At 38.3% G+C, this 25640-nt stretch overlaps 1 pseudogene; it reads left to right on the top strand.

The window, feature by feature from the left end:
* The first annotated feature begins 241 nt into the window (after positions 1 to 241).
* Positions 242 to 25510, top strand: LOC135727435 (nuclear pore membrane glycoprotein 210-like; annotated as a pseudogene).
* The last annotated feature ends 130 nt before the right edge of the window (positions 25511 to 25640 follow it).

Genomic DNA, 25640 nt, shown 5'->3' with positions numbered 1-25640 from the left:
TGCAACGTCCGGAGACAGTAAAGGCAAGTTTTTGAATCGTTAATTTAATGGTAAAGTAATTGTGGTGTTTTAAAACGTATTTTCAAAAATCAACAGCGATAAGTGTCATCAGCATCACAACGTACAGCGCCTAACCGTTTTCTGATCGTGTATTTACTTCGAGTTGCTCTCCAATTAATTATTCAGTCATCAAAAGTATTCAGTTGTGGATTGTAGTTGATTGTGGAGCTGTAATTTCAACATGCCGATGAATAAAAGAGCAGTTTGGGGAATTTTGCTGATGAGCTCATTGATTACATTGAGTCAGTCGAGCAAACTGAACGTTCCCAAGCTGCTGCTTCCTCTCAGCACTCGCGTGCCTGTGAACATCACACTGACAGCACAGAGTGGATGCTACAAATGGTGAGTGACGGGCCGTACGTGGAGCATCAACGTGCTTTTCTGCCTCATTACGTGCTGTCATGTCTGAAAGGTTATTAATTAAACCACTATAGCGATCGGGCAAGATCTTTGCCTTTTCTAAATAGCAGAATTTAGTGTAATTCAAAGAAATATTTCAATTACGTCATCGCAAGGATAATGGCCGAGATCATTAATGCTAGCCCAAGTTGGGGTCCTAAACACCCGAGTGGATGCTATTATTCACCTTAAAGGGATAGTTCACCCTAAAATGAAATTCTGTCATCATTTACTTACTCTCAGGTTGTTACAAATCCGAATTAATTTCGTTGTTCTGATGAACACAAAGGAAGATATTTTGAGAAATGTTTGTAACTAAACCATTTGTGGAACCCATTTACTTCCATAGTATTCTTTTTTTCCTACTGTGGAAGCAGGGCTGGACTGGGACAAAAAATCGGCCCTGGCATTTTGGCCCAGACCGGCCCACTACATAGGATCACAAATAACACCCATCTTTGTGCAAACTTGACTACCAACTCCATATAATGATTAATTAAAAAAGTATAAGAGCTGACACGTGACATTACAATAAATGCAAGCACTGTAAATGGCTTTGCCGGTTTTAAAAATCTGCCAACTGTCTTAGCCAGTGAGTGCACAATGTTTAACTAACCATTCTGACCACCTTATGACAACACTGAAACCTGATAAATGTTACAATAAAGTCGCAGTCTCGCGGCAGAGCCATGAGTCCCATTACATTGTGTGCAGAATATTTTGATCACTTTTTTTCTGAACAACTTTTACAAACTCCAAACTACAGTAATAAACATCATTCATTTTGTATTTATATTTTCCTTTCATCCTATTTTATACCCTTGCTGCCCGAATCAGGATTTCTTGTCTAATGGTCACACCTCAATTTTGCAATTTCCATTAATGGTATCTTTCTTATGGACATCAAATAATGAATTTCCAGTGTGTGTGTTAAACATTTTTTGGCCAATTTTAAATGTGAAAGAAAATGTGCCTAATAATTCTGCACACTTGAATATAAGGTGCTTTTTTCTTCAGCCAGCCATCATTAACAATAATGTATTACTTATAAATGCTTTATTTTTCAAAATTGATGGTAGTTATTAAGATTAATTTGTTTTGGAATTAGTAAAATATGTTTGATAAAAACTGTGATCAAAAGTTTGATGTAGCCACAAATCTTACGACAGTGTTTTAAAAGCAGTTCTGCTTACCGCACGTTCACTCGCTTCTCGTCTCTTATTTTGATAGAAGCACACTGACGCTGCATGCTTCATAAAATGCCCTAAAAGTTGTGATTGGGCTAGCCAAATGTCAAATAAAAAGGAACCAATGGGCTGCTGATTAGGTGTCTCCTGGGCCGGTCTGTCTAAAAAAAAATGAACATCTAATTACGCTAACTTTTTTGGAAAATGCAGTTGCCACCACGGCTTATAGCGCCATTAATGAATTATGTAAAAACAAAAACAAAGAAAGAAAGAAAGCAACGGGCTGCGTTGCCCGATGTACGAGTGTTATGGGCTGGTCAGACAAACCCCCTCTGTTTCTTGTGTCGGATGCAGTCCACACTGGGAGGGATGGAGCCTGTTAAGAGATTAATGGGCCAGCCCAGTGTCAGTATGGAAAATGAACCAATAGGCCGCTGTCCTTGCTTTATGGGCCGGTTGTTGGCCAATAAAAAAAATCATACATCCACCGGCCCCCAAGTGCGTCGGCCCACCGGGCATTTGCCCGGAATGCCAGATTACCAGTCCAGCCCTGTGTGGAAGTGAATGGGGTCCACGAATGGTTACATTTCTCAAAATATCTTCCTTTCTGTTCATTAGAACAAATAAATGTATATAGGTTTGTAATAACATGAGGGTGAGTAAATTATGACAGTATTTTCATTTTTGGGTGAACTATTCCTTTAATACACGGCTACTTGTCACAACAACAAAAACTGAAAATGAAATAATAATTCAAAATATTTTACTATTAGATAAGACAGCGTGGTGATTTATTAAACACATGTACCGGTCAAGATGACTTGCAGTACCCGGATGATAGGTCCTTTTAAATCAAGCTCAGCAGTTGTTATAGGAATGAATAACGGATCTCAGAATATCACGGCTGACCAACCAGAATCAAGGATTCCAGAGAGCACTGTATTAACTTTTTACCACAAACTCCTTAGGGGCTTTTGCCACCCTGAAAATCTGATTAAATGTGCATTTTCTGACCCACTTGACAGTGTTTGCAATGGTAAGAAATTTAATGGTGCTGAAATGGGTTAAAGTGGTGTAATATGATAAATGAAAAATACTGACAGTCCGATGAAATTCAATACGTAATGAATATACATACAGTATAAATAGAAGTTAAATTTTTAATGTCCAACATTTCTTTAAATATTTAAAAATTATTAAAATTAAAAAAACATAAATGTATGAGGATAAGCTTTAACACAGAGTTTGCCTCTGGCTGTTGATATGACTTTAGGATGTCCTCTAAGCCTGAGAGTGTCAGGGTGTATCCTCTGTCTGCACTAAGCCCTCCAGATCTACTGCCTGTGTCATCGTGCAGTCAGCAGTGCATGGTGTCCGCTCTGTCCTCTCCTCAGGCTATTCCTATCCATAGTGTTGTTCAAGCACAGGACCTTGGTGAGGACTGGATGGGAAAGAAGGGGGGGTAGATAAACATGCATTTTGTTTTCTACAGGAGATATAGAACCATAAGAGACGTTTAGGTTATTATTACTCATGCAGTTAAAACTAAATGTAAAAATCTAATATTTTACATATGAAACTGACATTGATTTTAATGAACTCTTTGCTTCAATGACTCTTTGAATTAACATAGACAACGCAGCATTTTTATCTCAAAGTATTTGCCCTCATTGGTCTATTTAAATGTTACATCACCCATCCCCATTGCAGTGACAGGTCATGTTCTGCGCTGTGATGTCATCGTTGATCGTATCCAAAGGATTCAGATTGTCACAACCACTAGACATCTTTTTACTGATGACCCACCCCTTCAATTGTCTGTTCAGGCATTTGACACCGAAGGTACTTTTCATTTGGCAAACTACATTATGACAATGTATTACTTAAAGTATACAGAAGTTTGTTTTATAGTTTGCGGTTATGATTCTCTTCTGTTCTTGGCCTGATCTACAGGAAATACTTTCAGCTGTCTGGCTGGCTTGAATTTTAATTGGCGGCTGGCAAAGGAGTCTGATGCAATAGAGACATTGAGGTGAACAAGGGTCTTAAAATAAAGAGGGAGACAACAGGGAGGACACAATAAAAAGAGAAATAATACATAATGACAGCAACAGATGCAGGCCTCAACAATAAGGATGATCTCATGGACAAAGGCCTGTTGGAAAGCATTTTGGCCCACTTGATGGATTTAAATTGGAGTATGCTGTACATTGTTGCTGAAAACTGTGCTGATATGTTATTAGTGTTATCTGATGTAATGGAATATAGAGCAGAGCTGTTGCTAGAGCATCCAAGACACGGTTTTATTTTGGATGGCCCTCTTTCCCCTGGGCCCAATGAGCAGTCAATACCAGTATAAATGACCATAGTGGGTCCCCCTCTCATCACGGGGTCCAGTCCAATGTTCCTGATTGATTCTTGGCAGGGCAATTTAAATCAGAACTAACCAATTGTTGAGCTCTGAGATTCGAACGTTAAATCAACATAAAAAAGATAAAGGATAAAACTGAAAGACTAATGGACCAGTGGAGACTGAAGTCTTTCTGTTATATGTAGGTTTGTACGGTACCATGATGCTGGTTATGCTCCTCCACCTCATATCTTGTCTATAGAGGAAGCTGGTCAGAGGGGTGACAGTGTCCTGCTGTATGGGATCCACAGCGGCTTGGCACATATAAAGGTTTCTCTTACACACCCTGAATATAAGGTATGAATGCACATATAACACCAAGCAGACGGATCTGCATGGGCATACTTAAACCGTTTGCAGTCTCACAAAATTACGTACCTATAGTCACGTAATTTTTTTATTCTTTTTTTGTGATACTGTCACGAATTTCCAAGTTTTTTTGTGATTGTATCATGAATTTTTGTTTATGTGTCATTGTCACGTATTGGTTACTCAACTGTTTTGTCAGTTTTTCTTACCCATTTTGCTTCAGTTTAGGGTGAGATTTACAAAAAATGACGTCCTTACCCAAACCCAATTCTAACCCCAACGTCAGATGACCATGTTTTAAAACTTAGAAAATGTAAAAAAATAAATCAGAAAAAAATATAATCCAATACTTAAAGTGACATCCTAACGCAAACACCAAATCTAACCCTAAACCAAAGTGAAAATGGTTTGAAAATAGGAACAAAGCAGTTGAGTAACAAATAAGTGACAATCACACATAAACATAAATTTGTGACAGTATCACGAAAAAGAATGAAACAATTACGTGACTATAGTACATAATTTTGTGAGACTGGGTAGTTTGTAGATATATTTAACATTTTATTAAATCTTATAATAGATAGATGATTAAATTATAATTTATGTATAGAATTTTATGTTTGTGTGTCTTCAGCATGTAGAAGCAGCCAGTGTGACTTTGTTTGTGATCGATCGACTACACCTGAGCCCAGCGGAGGACACATATCTGCTACAGGGCTCGACTATCAAATACAATGTGTGGAAAACAGAGCAAGAGGGAGAAATTGGTACAAACCATATGCCTTAAACAAAACTGCCTTAAGCCAGCATACATTTACTAGCTGTTTTGTACTAATCAATGCTGATTTGTTGTTTATCTCTTACTAAAATGGTGGTGATGGTCTTTCTAATGAAAAGAAACCTAGTAGAAAAACAAGCATCCAAAATAGCCATTGCTGGTCATTTTCACTTGCCCCACCAAAGATTTAAGATTTAAGTGTCACATTATTAAAATAATATTTGAAAAGTCAAATATAATTGTATACATATACATTTTATTCAACATTTCTTAAGACAATTGGCAATTTTAAATGTAAACTCTATTTCTAAAACTTCACAAAACTCTTATCTGGATCAATACTTGGAGGTATATTAGGATTTAACTGAACATAAAACTCATATAGTATAAATGAATCTTGTTGTAAGGGAGATAATTAACCAATATTAATAAAACAGTGTAATTAATGTGCTGTGTTAATATGTCTCTCAATGCGCTTAAAATTCTCTTCATTCATACGTATCGCCATTAACTTCATACCAGAGTAGATGAAGGGTTATCCATGAACGCTATGTTTTGTTTACGTAAGTTGCTTGTTCCAACAAAAAAAGGCTCCCAACTTGTCTGCTTTACCTGGAAACTGATGGCAAACTGCAAAACATCACATAATTAATTTCGTCCGGTTTTACCCCAGTAAATGTCTGCTTCCAAGATGTTGGAAACAAAACTCATGACATTGCTGAGAAGTTAATTTTAGCAACGCTTAAAATGTGTCTCGATGGGAACATTGTATAATAATTCATACTGACAAACGGCCACAGGCAGAAAATATATTTTAGTGACTGAGGGTGAAGCATCGGCCCGATTGGGCAAGTGACAATACTGTTTACTGGCGATTGTCTCTCACAATGGCCCCAGGCCACCGGGCAGTCCTTTATGCTGGACCCTGCTGGTCTTTTCAACCGTGTATGCTAATACAGTACGTCAGTAGTTTAATTTTTAATGCTTTGGCATACTTGATATTTAAGTGCAGGATTTAATACCCTGTTATTGACAAAGGAGTATTAAAAATGTACGTCTCATGTTTGCTATTCAAAGTTTGCTTGGTTCTAGAAAATGTTATACTACAGTAGGTACATTGAGGCCATTCTAGCTGAATGCCTTGTGATATGACAGGAGGAGAGTTTCCTACTCATACATTCTCATACACACACATCTAAGATTACCATGTAAGGTAAAAAAGCTTTTAAAGGGATTCATTTTAAAAATGAAAATTCTGTCATCAAGAACACTATGGAAGTGAATATGGCTCACAAATGGTTTGGTTACAATGGTTTGTCCTCTGAACACAAGGTTGCATACAGTATGTCAGGATAGATTGGTTTCTTACACCTGCATCTAATTTCTCACTTTCTTATCTGTTTGTAGAGGTCACTCTGTCGGAGGAAGGATACAGGCTGGCTGTGAATGGGTACAGAGGCAGAATGTATTATTGTGATATCATCTGTGTTGACCAAGAGACAACTACCGTCACTGCCCTCAAGCTGGGTCAAGCGACACTGACCATTTCACACAACAGTATCCGACACGATCATGCTTTTTACTGAAATCTTGATTGTGTTGTAAGTTACGTTGCATATAAGTATATGGTTATGCTCTTAATGTTGACTCAGATCTGCCATCTGAAGTAATGTCTCACCTCCCTCGCACTACTGTATACGTGGTGGAGCCCAGTTACATGAGTAAGTTGCACATATTGTACACATGCAATGTCAAAATCCCACAGTGTGCTATTCCCAATAATAATGTATGCCTTTGTCTGTCTGCCTGTCTCAGCTTTGGGTATTAAGGAGGAAGAGGACAGATGGGTTTTGGAGAGAGAGCGGCAGTATTATTTGACTGTCCGTATCCATGACAACGAGGGCCATGTGGTTCACCTATCACAGGTTGTGCTTTACAGTTATCAGTTTGTGCTCCATTGCATCTCTTCACCTGACAGAGCACAACATTTGAACATAGTTAAGAAATAATTTCCCGGAAAATGAAAAATGCTATGGCATTCAGACACGTTTAAATGACATCAGGCTGATGAAAATATGACAATGTTTCAATCTTATTTGTGTGTAGAACGTGGTAATTGTTCTGGAAGAGACTGATGGATTACTGACGTTGGATTCCACTTCTGACCCCTCCTGCCACCTCCTAACAACCCATAGGACAGGAAAGACCTCAATACAGGCCACACTTCATAGCGTCATCTCTGAGGTAACACACACACATTCACAGTATACAGATTTGTACAATTGTCTTCAGTGTGTAACTTGTTAAACCTTATTATATGCACTTATTACACCGCTCATTGGAATGCTTGATTCTGATTGGCCAATCACGACATTTGCAGGTTTGTTATTCCCAAGTAACTAAATACTAAAAACAAATAACACATTGTAACCTGGATACTGCAAATCATTTTGACAGGTAAAGTTTAAAGGCGGAGTGCACAAGGGGTTAGTAGACACACCCCTTACTGCTGATTGGCTACAAGTGTGTTTTGGTAGTCGGCCCGACTCCCTTTTCCAAAGCGTTTTTCAAACATTGTGCACTCCGCCTTTAATGTTACACAAAAAATGTAATATAAATATATTTTTGTAACATAAATTACATTATATTTACAAATGATTTAACCAAATGGTGTGTCCGTGGCATTTGAATATCTTATCCTAAAACCGTAAGTAAATGGGTTTTCCTCGCAAAACTGCATTCATTAAAAGTGAGCAAATAAAATATTTCAAATCAATGTTTAATGTTCTTTACCTTACTTATGAGGTAAATAGCCGTATATTTAGCGAGAATAATGTACAGGCAGCTGTTTTTTTACGTGAAATAAGCCCCTTCAGTGTGATACAAGATGCTAATCACACTGTCGGGGCATATTTCTGTGATAAAATACTGCTGGCTATACATTATCCCATAAATATGGTTATACACAGTACTTTATTATGAATGTATACTGTTTTACTGTACTCCATGGAATGATTTTAGCAAAAGGTTTGTTATATGCTAGCACTATTCTTCTTCTGGTTGACCCATGGGTTTAATTACACAATATTGATGTTGTTTGATGACAGATTTCTTGCTTCTGGGATTACATTCAGTGCATTGGCTCAGTTTAAAAAGTTCAGTAAGCTGTTACTCAAGACTACAGTCCAATTTTATCCAGTAAATGGCACAAGCTGTTTGCAGATCTAGAGGGGGGAACCCCACCTGAGGGGGCATAAAACTGTGAACAGGAAATGAGGACACACACAGTGTGAAGTGTAAAGAGAGGCATGGGGTGTGCTGGGAAACCTATTGTTTATGAAGGGAAAAACAGCATGTTGTATCAGTGGGAAGCCACTGTGGTGGGGAAGATGAAACACATCATAGAGGGGAAAAGTTTTATGCAAACGTCATGTCGTTAGGGTTCTGCAAGAGAGACACGTTGCTTATTATTCAGTTGACTTCCTGTCGATTCTGTGTTCACTTATTAGAATCATCCATTATTAGATTAATACGACAGTTCAATTTTAATTATATAGTGCTTTTAACAATTGTTCTTTGTTCAAAAGCAGCTTCACATGAAATAAAAAAAAAGAATATCAAGGAGCAACAAAAGCGTGACCCCGGGACCACAAAATCTGTCATAAGTGGCACAGGTCATTTAGCAATAGCCAACAATACATTGTATTGGTCAAAATGACTAAAATCATTAGTATATGAATTAAACAAAGAAGTTCCATGAATTTATTTTTCTACTGTAAATATATAAAAAATTTATTTATCATTAGTAATATGCGTTGCTAAGGACCTAATTTGGACAACTTTAAAGGGACTGTAAGCAGGATTAAAGTGTTTTATTAATCAAAATCAATGTCTTTATTCATAAATATGTCTTCATTGGTGTCAAATGACCTCTGCCAATGACCTAACTTTTAGACTAAGAGATCAGTGAGTACATAACGGCTACCGTAGTTCCAACACGCATTTGTAAAAGCGAGGCGCTAGAGAGCACTATTCGTTTAAATGCAAAATACAATTTCGCCACTAGATGGGAAAAATCCTACTTATTGACCCTTTAAAAGAGATTTTATCAATATTTAGATTTTTGCACCCTCAGATTCCAGATTTTCAGATGTATCCTGGCCAAATACTGTCATATCCTAACAAACCATACATTAAAGCTTATTTATTCAGCAATTACATATTTTTTACCCTTTTGACTGGTTGTGGTCCAGAGTCACATATAGTTTAGAAAGGAAGTACATACATTTACAAGGAGTGATTTAAATGTATTTCCTTATTTGAATAAAGTAAAGTAGAACTCCAATTCCAAACTATATCTTTAAAAGACAAAAGCAGAGGAAACACTTTCCAAACTGCCTCCTAGGAAAATCTTTCTGGCGAGCATAATTTTTATTGTCATATTTTGACAGTTAAAGCTTTGCAGCCACAGTATATTTTGATGATAGTTACTTACTGGTTTGTTAGTGTGATATCCATCTTGTGTCTCTGTGTGTTTATTTTCGTTATATCTCCATTTTAGTACATTTAGCTAACAGAATTACATTGTTTGTTATGTAATAGGATGGTGAAGAGTGGCCCATCATCCCACCAATTAGAGCACAACAGGAAGTGGAAATCTACAACCCTCTTACCCTGCAGCCCTCTGTGATTGTGTTTCCATGGCAACCCCGCGATAAGCTGTACCAGTACAGTATTAAGGTGGAGTTCCAATAAATTTTGTTTATTAACATCTTTTGGGGTACTGTCTGCTTATATGGATTCTGTATTTCCAGGTGGAGGGAGGAAGTGGCTCCGTGATGTGGGAAGTGTCTAATAGTCAAATTGCCACAGTTACTGTAAAAGGGGTGGTCCTGGCCGGAAAGAGGAGGGGCCAGACTGAAATTCAAGCTTTGGATTCTAAAAACCCGTTACATAAAGTAGTCGGGAAGGTAAAATGTGCACACTGATAAACTTTGATTTACAGATAAAAAGACAAAACACATATGGCTCATATCTCGCTGTTTGTATACAGGTAATGGTTGTGAGACCCAGCCGGTTGCAGCTGATGCCGCAGCGGGGTGACTGCCGTGTAGGAGACTGGATTGAGCTTCCCTTGGCTCTGTGGGGCATCCAGGACCCCTCTGATTCTTGCTCTCATACACAAACAGACTGTGATACACATTCATACACTCACACGAGCACCAATGCAGATGCTCAGACACAATGTTTCTCCCATACACCTCAATATGAAGAGTCTTTCCTGATGGAGGGAAATTTTGTGCCGGTCACAGACTGTTCTGAGCTCTCGCTACACATTCACACCGAACCTCCTGGCATCTTCACACATGAGCCAGGTACAGCATGTTACCTCCCTACATCCATCCATTCACACCAGACTGATTTATTCAATATCCAATATTCATTCATGCCTGCTCTAATTGTTTACCTCAGGTCATATTGAACATGAGAAATCTGTGATCTACCCCCAATGACACACACCTCATCTCTCTCTCTGTCTCTCTCTCGCTTGCTCACTCACTCACTCGCATGCTCTCAGTCCTCTTCTGCCTTACTGAGGATTCCCTCTGAAATGCACCACAAATTAAAATAGAATTAATTAGTTCATTTCTCCTACTTTGAATTAAAGCACTGAGAAAATCAATAGACTCTTTCTCTGTGTAATCCGGTTAGTACATTAGAATGTAAAATGGTAAGTTGATGGAGTTTATGCGTTTTTATGTTTTACAGGTCTGCCATGTGAAGCCAACTCACCAATGTGAATCTCAATATAGAATATAATAATAAAACATTAGTATCAGAAGAGCAAAAATAAACACAATGTTGTAATTGTTACATCATCTCATGCAATTTCAGAAAAGAAAGCTTTTATTTTTACATACTTTTACATGTATTACACACATAATTATATCATCACATGTATTTTTATTAGCCATCATCCCTTATTATGTTTTTTGCTTTTTTAGGGTCTGTGTCTCCGGGTGTTGGGTATTGTGGAGGGGTCCGTTTTAAAGCTATTTCACAGGGTTATGCTGTTGTTACCATCACAGTGGAAACAGAGCGATGCAACATCAGTGAGAAGACATCACTGATGGCATACAGCCCACTTAAAGTATGTTGTTTGCGTATGTGCGAGTGTATGATTTGTGCCGACTGTCATGTCTGTATGAAGGGGCGATTTATCATCCCTATGTTGGCAATTTATTAATATAATGAACTGTTAGACAGTAGCAAAAGATTAATGTGAAAGTGGGCTGTTTGATGTATGACTCTGTAGCATGACAGGGATACGGAGAAAGGCGAAGCAGGGCAAACGCAACCATAGGGGTTTAACAAAACAGTGTGATAGATCAATGCTGTGATTAATCAGACACTAATAAAAGACAGATAAGAAAGATCAAAACTTTCAAGGAGGTTACAATGAACATATCAGCCTGAGTGAAGTTGCTTTCCTCTCCCTCTCTCTCTCGCTCTCTCAGTCTCTTGCATCTAAGGTTCTCCTGTCAGTGGGTTCAGCTCGTATGGTTGTATTTGAAGGGGGTCCTCAGCCCTGGCCCACGGCCCCCATCCGTTTCTATAGTTACGTCGAGGCACAGCCAGCAGGGGGTGTTACCTTGGAGACATTGAGTTCGGAAGAAGCAGGACCACTTCGACATGCATATTGGGTCACGTGCGCCGCTCTGGGAGAACAGGTTTGGAAATGTCCTAGATTAACATTATCATACGTATATCACTCATATGTACCACATGACAGGGTTTTGCGTCATTCAGAAATGTTCAAGGTTACAAACAGGGAGCAGTAATGTCACTTAAAGGAAAACACCACCGTTTTTCAATATTTTACTATGTTCTTACCTCAACTTAGACAAATTAATACATACCTTTTTTTTTCAATGCGTGCACTTAATCTTTGTACAGCGGCTAGTGAATGTGTTAGCATTTAGCCTAGACCCATTCATTCCTATGGCTCAAAACAATTTAGAAGCCACCCAATACTTACATGTTTTCCCTATTTAAAGCCTGTTACATGAGTAGTTACATGAGTAAGTATAAAACTTTTGTTTGGAGCCATAGGAATGAATGGGGCTAGGCTAAATGCTAAAACATTCACGAAGTGCTGTACAAAGATTATAAGTGTACGCAATGAAAAAAGATAGTTATGTATTAATTCATCTAAGTTGAGATGAGAACATAATAAAATATTGAAAAACTGTGGTGTTTTCCTTTAAGGAAAGAGGAATTAAAATAGACTTGAATTTTAAATTGACAATTTATATTCTGTGAACTGCTTTGTAAACGTGAGTGGTATTTCCAAAAAAACATATTTAAAATTCCACCTTCACCCTTCATGCAATTTTGTCACGAAAGATGTATTGGACTAATGAAGTACCTATGTTGTGTGACTGTGTTAATTTTTTTTATTGCACTTCAGTAAATTCCTCTCCCTGTCATTCCAATTCAAATTGAATATTTCAATATCCTGTGGACTGTGGCCAATTTTAACTCATGAGCTGAAAGTAAAAATGTTTCTGGCTGCATTAGCTCTTATTCTACACTTTATTTTTATTTATTTTTATTTTTTGCATACTTGCGCATGCTTTTGCATGCAGTGGTTGGTCTTTAGGTGCGGTAATACTCCAGGTCCATTAAACGAGATGCCGGCCGTTGAGGAGAGCAGAGTTCAGGTTGCATGCGGCATACCTGCTGGTCTCTCTCTTACTCCTCTCTTGTGCACAGCCTCCTCACCATCTTGCATTCCTGGGTTCCCCAATCACAGTTCCTGCCCTCAACATCAGCACCCCTGTGGACCAGTGAGTATTTCGCGTTCGGTCTTCCCTCTCTTTGCCCCCCGTGCATTTATGTTCTCACACGAACTTGCATATGATTCAGTCATTTCCTTCACCTGCACAGACCTTTCTCTCTTTTTCCATTTTCATTTTCCAGCCCTCCAGGTGTTTCTCTTTCTATTTGGTTCACACCCACACCAGACCTCCATCTCGCCTTGCCTCTTTCCGGCACTCTCATTTGCCATGCAATTATGTGTGATATGCAGGGTGAAGTGTTATGTCAGTTTCCATAGTAACAGCATGCATGGGGCATCATCACTGCGTGTGTGTGTGTATGTGGGTATTAGGGTTGTGTGAGGGCTTTTCCATACACTTGGATCGACGTGAAAGCACTAGTAATCAATATACATCTTTTATATTAAACTATATAGAATGTCATGTCTTATCAGTAATAAAGCATTGGTATTTGATCAAAAGTTTTTCTATACAGCACAGTTAAAGAGGCAGGGATTGCATTAGATTTACCGATCTAATGAACCAAAACATTAGTCAAAGCGAAACACACACAACACACACATACAAAGATGGAAAGAGTAATTACAAGTAGGCAAAATGCCAGTGATTGCATGCTCACTTATGTACACACAACTACACAAACAGAGATGAATGTGTGTATGTGAATGGCAAGATTATCATGATGTGTTTATGCTGCATGAAAACTAATTGATTTCTAAGGAACCATAATAGGTGCACATTGCTGCCTCCATTTCATCTAAATATGACTGATGTTTCTGTCACGTATTGTTCAGAGAGAGCACTAAATCAATAGTTTATTGCTTTTCTGCTATATTTGAGACATTTTTTTCCCACATGCCTTTTATAATGAGATAGGTGAAGTTTATCATTTAACCTGCCGACTGCGGACACTGTATCTCTCTCAATGTTTAAACTTATTTTATTCTCATAGAATGACTTTAATATAATTAATTATTACACGGCACTTTAAAATGCATGATTCTGATTGGCCAGTCGTGGCATTCCAAGGTATGTTATTCCGAGACAACCACCTAACACTAATAACACACTAAAGTTTGACAGCTATTGTTTTTTATTACACAAAAAATAAATATAAATGTATTTTAATAACATATATGACATTATATTTACAAATGATTAAACCAAATAGTGTGTTTATGACATTTGAACATCTTGGCTTATATCTTAAAGGGACATTCCACTTTTTTTGAAAATAGGCTCATTTTCCAGCTCCCCTAGAGTTAAACCTTTGTTTCTTACCGTTTTGGAATTCATTCAGCTGATCTCCAGGTCTGGCGCTAGCACTTTTAGCATAGCTTAGCACAATCCATTGCATCTGATAAGACTATTAGCATCACGCTAAAAAAAAAACCAAAGAGTTTCAATATTTTTCCTATTTAAAACTTGACTCTTCTGTAGTTACATTGTGTACTAAGACCGACAGAAAATAAAAAGATTTTCTAGGCAGATATGGTTAGGACTATACTCTCAAACTGGCGTAATAATCAAGGACTTTGCTGATGTAACATGGCTGCAGCAGGCGTAGTGATATTTACTATTTGGTTATTTTTTTGCGCGATGCTAATGGTCTAATCAGATTCAATGGATTGTGCTAAGCTTTGCTAAAAGAGCTAGCGCTAGACCCAGAGATCAGCTGAATGGATTCCAAGGGGAGCTGGAAAATTAGCATATTTTCAAAAAAAGTGGAATGTCCCTTTAATAAACGGGTTTTCCTCGCAGAAGGTCTGCATTTGTTAAAAATGAGCAAATAAAATATTTCAAATCAATATTTAATGTTATTTACCTCACTTATGATATAAATAGCTGTGTAATAAGCAGGATAAAGTACAGGCAACAGGTCGTTATCATGAAATAAGCCTCTTAAGTGTGATACAAGATCACAACTGATCACACTGTCAGGTCTTATTTCTGCAATAACAACCTGCTTGCCAACACAATATCCCTTACATATCACATTATCATATTCATGTCATTTTGCACACTCTCAGTTAGCTGTGTCCAGCAGTAGGGATGCTGCCTTGCAGTTGTCTTTATTCAACCAGAAGGGGGAGCAGTTTGATAATTTCACTTCCTGTTCGGTAAAGTGGACCACCTCAGACCCTCGCCTTCTCTCATTGCCACCTAAGTCTGCAATGAACATGGTCGATGAACCAACTCAGACAGGCTACAAACTACATGGTGTGTTCATTTCTACAAACGGTAGTAATTTCGAAATTTTGTATGAGATGTGACTTGTGCCGTGCTCATCCTGTTCTTATTAAAGCCTGGCAGGTTCTTCAAGCCCATGAACAGACAGGAACTGTGACTGTTAATGTCACTCTCAGATGTCCAGAGGTGTGTTGAGATTCACATCCGTATGTGTGTGCTTATTTGCGATTTGTGATATGTGTGTGTGGGGGGGTTCAGAATCTGATTTGCAAGTTGTAGCATTTTAACTAGTGGGCGTAACTCTTTTGAAGCCTGTTGTATATTTAATATAACCGCATAGGTCTGTATTAAATGTATAACTTGTGTACTCTGTATAAGATGTCAACAGCACCAGTGTCCCAGCATGTGAATCTGCATTTGGTAGAAGATGTGCAGTGGGCCATCCGTTCTGTCACTCTGTTTAACCATCCAAATGTCACTGTGAGTAATCGTTTCTGTTCATTGATCTTCTTTTAATCATGTTTTTTAATCATTTGTCACTCCATTCGTTTCTCTCTTCAGGAAAATCTGACCTTAATCCATGGCACAGGTCACTTTCAGGTCAAATTAGAAGATAGTAGATTGGCCCACATCACCCATTTGGAGAACACCAATATAGTACAGGTTTACATATTGTGTGATATATAAGTTTAGTACACTAGTATAGGTCTAGTAGGCTTGTTTGTATTGTGTGATGTAATAAAACTAGTTATGTGAAATCTTTGTTTTAGGTGTCTCCACGTCAGCCAGGTTCCTCAACTCTCGTGGCTTATGATCTCTGTCTGTCCTCTGGTCCAGCTGTGACCTCCATCCTGGTCTCTGACATCACAGATTTTCAGATTGACTTCATTGATATTGTACGCTATGGACAGACAGCATTTAATATTTGCAGCTGATTTTTTTTTATCGTTTCATGTTCACTGAATCTTGTCAGTCGTGTTGATGTCCTTTAAATGGTTTGTGTGTATAAATGTTAATTTCAGATCGAGGTCAGTCGTACCGTTACAGTGCGGGTGCGTGTCCTGGATTCGAAGAACCAGCCATTTCTCCATCATTTCCTGTCATTTATGAACCTTAACCTTATTCCATCTTCATCCATCGTTTCTGTGGAGTGAGTCTTAACTGTTGTTTAGTACTTCTCTCATTTTATAAGTTTGTGATGAGTGATATTTGACACCCGGACAACATAGCTTAAAGGTGCAAAGTGTTTAGAAGGAATGCAATATAATATACATACTGTAACTATATTATCAGTGGTGTACAGTATAACGACCTTAAAAATGAACTTTTTGAAAATTGTTTTATCACCTTAGAATGAGGCGTTTTTATACACCACGGGTCCCCTTACATGAAAGTCGCCATTTCACACCACCATCTTTCTACAGTAGCCCTAAAAGGACAAACTGTTCTAAAGAGCGCTTTTATTACTATGTTGTCTGAGGCGATGAGGTGTTTGTCCTGTGGCGACTACCGTAGCTTCATGTGTTTTATAAGGGAGGGTGAGCGGCAGACTGAGCCTTTGGTTGCAATTTACAGTCTCACCACTAGATGCTGTTAAAAATCTACACACTGGTCCTTTAAAATGATCTTTTTTAAGATGTCAAATAAATCTTTGGTGTCCCTATAGTACATATGTGAAGTTTTAGCTGAAAATATCATAAAGATAATTTATTATAACATGTTTAAATTTCCACTTTGAAGGTGTGAGCAAAAATGTGCCGTTTTGGGGTGTGTCCTTTTAAATGCAACTTAGGTGATCTCTGCGCTAAATGGCAGTGCTGTGGTTGGATAGTGCAGATTAAGGGACGTAATATCCCCTTCTGACATCACAAGGGAATCCAAATTTAAAGGACAAGTTCGGTATTTTACACTTAAAGCCCTGTTTTCAGATTGTTTATGATGAAATAGAATGGTTTTGACTGAAATTTGGACATATGATGCTGGCCCGAGAATTTAGGGGTGTTTGTTGTATCAGCCCCCACCTCTATAATGGCTGTATAGGTGCACTGGAACAATCCTTCCTAAAATGCATTTAACTTTCATTTACAAAGACGTGAAACTCACCGAGTGGTCAGGGGTGTTCACTGATATGCTCACACAAAAATCGCTGCAAAAGATGCTTTCCAACAGGTTTTATCGTAGTTTTTGTCCAACTCCCTTGACTTATTATTAGATGTGCTGTGAGGTACGGTATTACTCCGCCGCCGGGAACTTTGTTTGTATTCTTGCAATTGGCAAAGGCAGATTATCGCCACCAACTGGGCTGGAGTGTCTATTATTCCAGCTCTCAACGGAAGACTGTACGGGTGTGAGGCGTTTGGTAAAATAGGTCCACAAGTTTACAACGAATGCTAAAACACCTGTTGGAAAGCATCTTTTGCAGCGATTTTTGTGTGAGCATATCAGTGAACACCCCTGACCACTCGGTCAGTTTCACATCTTTGTAAACGAAAGTTTAATGCATTTTAGGAAGGGTTGTTCCAGTGCACCTATACAGCCATTATAGAGGTGGGGGCTGATACAACAAACACCCCCAAATTTTTGGGCCAGCATCATATGTCCAAATTTCAGTCAAAACCGTTCTATTTCATCATAAACAATCTGAAAACAGGGCTTTAAGTGTAAAATACCGAACTTGTCCTTTAAATGACTTATTTATTCCCATGCTTGCAGAGAATGGTTTACCAAAATTAAGTTACTAGGTTGTTCTTTTACACATTTTTTAGGTTGATAGAATCACTGGGGACCCAATTATATCACTTAAACATGGCAACAATCAGATTTTCATCAGATTTTCATGATATGTCCCCATTGTGTCATATACTGCTGAATAATATAGTTAAAAATGTGTATGTGTGGCTTATGTATCGTGGTATTGTGATTGTTTCTAGGCAGGTGGGGCCGCTGGACAGGTACTCTGTGGGATTTAATGTGACAGGCCTAGAAGTGGGCGCGGTCAGTTTTCACCTCTCAGCAGTAGGTGGTGATGGAGGTGTTATAAGCTCTTCCCACAAAAATATACAGGTTTACCCACCATTCATTCTGCGGCCCAATAAACTTTCTCTGGCAGTTGGAAGTGTGCAACAGGTAAGTATAATAAAACTATATGTATATATTCACATAAACATGTTTTGACCATTAATGTGACATTTTTTATGTTTACAGGTGAAATGGGAGGGAGGTCCTCATCCACAGTCCAATGTGGGGTTCTCGGTGAATGACAGCTATATTGCTATGGTGTCTGACACAGGACTGGTTAGGGGTATGGCAGTGGGCATGGCCAAACTCAGAGGAGCTCTTCAGTCTGTAACCCAAGACACAGGATCATTCCTCACCATTGCACAGGTAGGACACGAGAGAAGTTTGTATCTTTGGTCTGAAAAGTGAAGGGTGGGGCATTATTTATGAATATTAACTAGGTGACATATGGCCCACCTATTAAAAGAAGTATATGTAAATGCGAGTCTCTTACACATTTTGTGCTGTGGTCAAGCAAAATAATGCTTAATTAAAATATAATGGGTATTCTTTCCTTTATAATACCTGCAATACCCCTGGTTTTACCCACATTTATGATTCTTTTATACAACTTATATACAATGTGTCTGTATGGTTAGGATGAAGTAGAGGTGGAAGTATTTAACATGACAGGAGTGAGAATACAAGCTCCTTTAGTGACTCTATCTGTCGGAACAGAGGTTTGTCCATCTCATTATTATTATTTAGTGCAGCCATACTGAAAATATTATATATGTTTAAGATATGTATATGAATCTTTGTTTTTAGATGCCGGTTTACGTGATGGGGAGTGACAATCGTCAAAATCCTTTTTCTCTTGGTAGTGTTGAGTCTGGCCTCAGTTTCTACTGGAGTGTGAGCAAACCGGACGTGTTGGAGATCAGGGCAAGGAACACTGAAGTGAGGTCTTGACATTTATAGCATAAATAAAATGCTGATGTGCATACATACATGAATGTGCGTTGTTTATGCTGTCTGTTTCAGGTGGGTGTTAGTGTGTTGCCCTCTCACAGTTTCTCTGTACTGGTAAAGGCCAAAGCTCCAGGCAAAAGCAGCCTCAAAGTGCGTGTGCAGCTTGAACAGATACACACCAGCAACACGTCACTCTCTGATCATCTTACTAATGAGATACAGATACTGGTAAATACATCAACCATATATTAAATTGAATAACCTTAACAGTGGTAGATTTCAACATTGTTTTGCAAACATGGCAGTTAACAAATCTCACTTAACATACAAAGAGGGTTTATAAACTCCCAATGGCCTGATATATTCTAAAGACCAGAGAAATAGCAAAAATTCAAAGTTAGATCATGATCTTTTTCCAAATGCGTGCACTCGACCTTGGGTGCAGTAATATTGACAGAAGTTTGAGAGAGTTTTTTATCTGCTTAAAAAAAATCACCACGTTTTAATTTTTGCCACGATACTTACAAGTGTAGCTACTCATGTAACAAATAGGGAAAACATGGTAGTGTTTGGTTGGCTTCTAAATTAATCCCTGTTTGGATCCTAAGGAATGAATGGGGCTAGGCTAAATGCTAACACATTCACAACACGCTGTACAAAGTTTAAGTGCACGCATTGAAAAAAGATAGGTATGTATTAATTTGTCTAAGTTGAGGTAAGAACATTGTAAAATATTGAAAAATGGTGGTGTGTTCCTTTAAGTGCACTGTAAGTCACTTAGGTTAAAAGCATCTGCCAAATGCGAATATGTGCATGCCATTTCAGGTGTTTGAAGAGATGCAGTTTGCAGCAGGAAGTCTCAGATCCATCCTTATGTCCCCTCAGTCTCAATACTCCCTGCAAAGCAATAAGTGAGTTTGTATGTTTGTATATTTCCAACATTACTAGCAATTGATCGTCTAAGTTGCTTCAGAACTTTAAAGTATTCAATTAACTCGATATCATGGAATAATGTGCCTGGTTAAATATACAGTACTGTGCAAAAGTCTTAGGCCACCACGCTACCATCCGTTTTTGTTGTTTTTGCTATTGTATAGTGATCTTATATAATTATTTCTCAGTCTCACATTTCCAGAAAATACAGGAAATGTGTGTGTAGTATATAAACAGTATTAATGTGTCAAGTTTGTAGGGTAAACTCCCCTTCCACTTGAGCAATAGCAGGCAGCTGCAGGATCTCTTAAACCTAAATGAAATTAAATCCTAATTCTAATCGAATGACTTCAGTCTCCTCAAAAAAGATCAAGATGTGTTTCATGCCAAGAGAGGTCACACTAAATACTGACTGATGCCTAAAGAAGACATTTAGTTCTGAAAATTGTTTTGTTTTTAAATTTGGGTACATATTTCCGGTATTTTCTGTTTGTGTCTTAAAAAAAGAGTGAAAAATAAATATGGATGCACAATAAAACTTTACTAAAACAACAAAGCTGGTGATGGTGGCCTAAGTCTTTTGCACATTAGCCTACTATATACTTTACCTTTATACCGTATTGGAGAACTGGCTGAAAATGATGATTAGTTTCATCATACTCATTTAAAAATGTTTTCGTTTCAGAGACTCAATCTATCCGGCCCATTATGCCCTCAGGGAATGTGTCTCAGGGGCGGGGCTTGTTACCGTTGACGAGCAAGGGGTGGTGAGGGCGGGGCCTGATACAGGAGCCGTCCTGTTGGAGGTTTTTACCACGGATGCTCGTGGTATCAACCAAACACAGTTGATTAGTGTAAAGGTGAGCTTTTAATTGTGTGTAACGTGTCTCAGGTTCGTGTCAGATGTTTAACTTGATCTCTAATCTTCATCGAGGTGTCAACAGTGTGGTTTGTTCGTGTTTTGGCTGTGTCATCTCTGAAAAGTGATGGTGAGATAGCCCTACCGGCCTTTCCTCTGGGCTGGAGTATCAATATCATGGCTATTTACTACAACCACCTGGGAGAACAGTTTCACTCTCATAATATGCAAACAGCAGTTACCACAAACAGGTATGCACGTTTCGACAGACAACATTGAAAATCTGAGATCTAAACTTATCACTCGCTCCGCACAAAGAAAAATTATGCCAAAAACTCACTTGATGTTTATCATGTTGTTTTAGAGATGACCTGGTGCAGTTGATGGCCGACAAAGACGGTCAGTCATTTCTGGTGCAAACTGTGTCCCCGGGTCTAACTGTTTTGAAGGTACAGGGGCACCCAACCAACCCATCTTTGAATGATTACATACCTCTGTTAGTGCTGCCTGCCATCTCAGAGCCCCTAGGATCTCTGCGGCCAGGAGATGTCATCTGTTTCAACTCTCCTATTAAAGACCTAAATGGTAAGGTACTGCTAGAGTATCAATTATCACAAAATAACATCATCAATGAAATTGTAATTCTTTTGCTTTTCTCTTTCTAAGCTCAGCGAGGCAGGTGGAATGTGTCATCAAGTCAAATCCTTCAGATGAACTCTAAGACCGGAGTGGCACTTGCAAAGAATTCTGGGACAGCAGTGGTTTACTACAGGTTAAAAGAGGGGCAGCAAACCTTCCGACAGGTAAATGGTGTCTAAATAAAGTGTGTTTTGGGATGTATTGTGAATGCTATAAAATGCAAGACTTTTGCGGTGTTGTGCAGGTAACAGTTGAGCCTGCGTCTGTTCCTCTAATCAGAGTTCCAGATGATAGACTTCTTACTAACTGGCCTGAAGCTTCAGAATTTATAGTCAGGGTGGATCTTAACACCTCTAATGCCAACACAGGTGAGTGTCTCTTTCTCAGACAAATTTACTTTCCAATATTTGCAAACGGTGCATACCAATTACAAATACACAAAAAAGGGGGTTACAAACATTATAACATATACAAGGAAATATCAATTTTATAGAGGCACACAACTTCAAATAATATTAAGGTATTATCAAACCTTTACTGATGGCTCTTACAGAGTCTTTACACACATTAACATAATATAGAGGAATTGTCCTGATCTTAAAAATGACCTGAATGTGCCATTACTTCAGCAGCAGTGTTTGAGGACAAAAATAAAGTTGAACTAAATAGACAATATTTCAATTATCCATCACTTTTTAGAGGATCCACAAATATCTTCTTTGCCCCCTGTTTTTTTACACTTAATCTTCAAACTAGAAGGAATTTTTAGTGGTGATTATCTGTATGTAAAATGTTTAGTAGAAATATTCAGACAAATTATTAGCTAGAGTTTCTAGCAGAATTTCTAAGCAGATACATGTCTGTACAAATGGATTAAGTTATTTTGACAAGCTCTCTCTCTCTCTATTTATCTGTCTGTCTGTTAGCTCAATGCACTCTGGACCAGTGGGATGCTATAGAGAAGAATCTACAGCCTCAAGCAGAGCTGCAGTGTTTGCTTCATTTCAGCGCCCCCTATCTACATCTGAAGACATTGCAGGCTATATTTCATGCATCACCCTTCTATGATATAGACACTGGTGAAATAAGTTTAACTAAAATATCTATTATTTGTTCGTTTAAATTCTTCAGTTAGAAATCCTGTGCCCGGTTGCATAAAGCACCTTAAGTGTAATTTTCCCTTAAGTTCACCCTTATGTTTCCCTTAAACTTAAGCGTGTTGCAGAAAAAACCCTTAAGTTTTTTCTGTTGCGTCTTCATGGCAACAATAGTATTTTAAAACAACCTGGGTCGCTACTTATGTCATACTTAAGCGAAATACTTAAGGGGCTTTATGCAACCGGGCCCTCAGACCCTCTCTGTGAACTCCAGGCTAAAGTCTCAATCTAATTATGAGTATAGGATCATCCAAGTTTGATTTCACATTGATTTTAATCTTTGACATGATCTCACTCGGTCCGTATTAAATAATGTTATATTTTCACAAAATGTACTTTACATTTTGTAGATTTTATACAGAACACTAAATCACAAAAAAATGACTTTAGCTTTGTTTTCACACACTGGGAAACATTTCATCACAATAGGTACGTTTACATGCAACCAAATAATACGTTTTTACTCGGATTGATGGTTCAATCGTATTGAAAAGGCTTCATGTAAACACCTTAATCAATACGATTAAATGCAGGGTGCACGATTTTTGAAAAATGCTTTGGAAAAGAGAGTTGGGCCGTAATATGGATGGACATTAAAACTTCAAAAAAAAAACAAGTCTGGTGGTGGTGGCGGCCTAAGACTTTTGCACAGTACTGTACATGTAAACAAACATTTTAATCAGATTGCAATGTTTAGGGTGCATGTAAACTGTATTGTCGTAACCTTCAATCGGATTAAATTCAGTCGGATTGACAAATTTTGTGCATGTTAACATAGACCCTGACATGTGAGAACATAAAGGCTGGCTTTGTACAGCTTTGTGCATTGTGTCTCACTCCAATCTATTTATTTAATTTGTATACCCTTAAATTAGAAAACAACATGAAATCTAATGTTTACAAAGCCGATCATCCAAACTATGTAGTAAATGATTTTACGGTTTAGAAAGCGTTTCCCTGAATGCATAAAATGTGCCCTGTCACTTTTGTTCTCTCATGTGCTTTGTAACTTCATAACAGCAGCACAGTGAGATAATACAACTGAACAGAGCCAAAATGTCAAATTTTCTCTCCTTTCACACTGATTGGCTTCATGCTGACACTTACAACATTACTATAGCAACTAATGCCTTTACACCACATATTGACTACACTGTCTAAACAAACAAATCAAATGGTGTCATTTGCAAGATCAGTGTTGAAAACCAAATCGCATTTGTGTTTAGTTTGAACAAACCTATTCATTCATTTTTTTTCAGCTCAGTACAGTTGCAGGATTTCTGTGCAGCCGCAGTCAGACTCCATCCTCCGTGTCCTGTCCACTCTGTCTTTCTCCATCTATCTGTCAGCCGGTCTTCAGACTCAGTCACCCCCGTCTGCCCCGCTACCTCTGTCATCCACCTCTGTTCAGTCTTCTGTTCTGCTCCCATATGTACCAGCATTCTATTGTCCTGTAACTGAGATTAACCTTTCATCCCAGCAACCTGTGGCTGAAATCATTGTGTTTGGCACTGAAGACATGCTTAGCACACTGCGGGTGAGAAATAGATTATTTTACTCCATAATTACATATACAAAAATGTATTAACATTTATGCATTTGGTAAAGACTTCCAAAGTGACTTGCAGTGCATCACAGGGTAAACACATTGTTTACCAGCTTTACAATGTTTTTATAGTTGATAAACTGTTTTTAACATTGTACGGGCTATTGTCATGCATAATACTTGCCTCAGACACAATGAAGAGTAACCCTTTTCTGTATTTAGGCCCATTCAGATACCCCAGACATTGTGATATCTGAGCCTGTTCGTTCAGAAGAGCCCAACTTCCTCCTCATTTCAGTCTATTTAGTGTCACATCACCTGGATCTGGGAACTTCTACTGCAAGCATCACCCTGAACACAGAGCTCTCCACACAGACACATATAGTGAGGGTGACTAGACTTGTGGATGGTAAGGAATCAGGTTAGAGGTCAACTAAACCATTTTTGGCAGCTTTAGCATCTGAGTTTTTCATACAAAGGGGGGTTTCCCGGACAGGGATTATTTTAAGCCAGGACTAAGCCTCATTATAACTAGTTTTAAAAAACATACCTTGCTAAAAATATTACTTGTGTGCATTTTGAGGCAAAACAGAGGGCACTGATGTATTTTAAGATATGTCAGTGCAAGTTGTTTCAGTTTGGACAGCTCTTACATTTATTTTAGTCTGGGACTAGTCTAATCCCTGTCCAAGAAACCACCCCAGTGTTTAAGACAGTAGCAATTTTTTTCTCTAACAAGTGCTATTTTTGTATGTTCAGGCCAGCTTGGAGCTTATTTACACTCAGGGCATTTGTTCATTGTAACATTTGTTCTGTTTGCTATTCTTGCTACCAGTGCTTCACTTTTTATAGGTAAAGTCACATGCAAGTTTTAAATGCAACTAATTTATGAACATTATGGATTTGAAGCTATTTGTGGCTTTACACAATTCATCTTTTAATGTCTTTTTTTGGGGGGTTTGTACAGTGTACAATACCATGCTGTCTCGCATGCAGACTCAGCCTACAGTCTACACAGCTTCTACAAATAATGCAGGTATGTTGAAACTTAAGGCAGGACAAATGCTGTCAGATTTATACAATAGCCATTTTGGAGGTTAATATACCGTTTACTTGTTTTCTTCCAGAGGACAAAAGAAACTTCTTAGTGTGGCTGACACCAACAGTCCCAGCAGACAGAAACCTGCGAAGACGATGGCTTTGGAGCGTTCGCTAAAACCTCCCTTCATTATGTGTTCCGGAAAGTTACCAATTTTGTCTTTTATCTATTCAGTGAACAGTAAACACAATCACTAAAGGGGGTTATTGAAATCTTCTTTGCTCGGTTTAAAATGTCTATTTTTGCATTTACCACAACACAAAC

Source organism: Paramisgurnus dabryanus, chromosome 13, assembly GCF_030506205.2.
Source record: "Paramisgurnus dabryanus chromosome 13, PD_genome_1.1, whole genome shotgun sequence".
In the NCBI taxonomy this organism is placed as follows: Eukaryota; Metazoa; Chordata; class Actinopteri; order Cypriniformes; family Cobitidae; genus Paramisgurnus; species Paramisgurnus dabryanus.
Note: the sequence above shows the minus strand (reverse complement) of the source record. Positions and strands in the feature narration are given on the sequence as shown.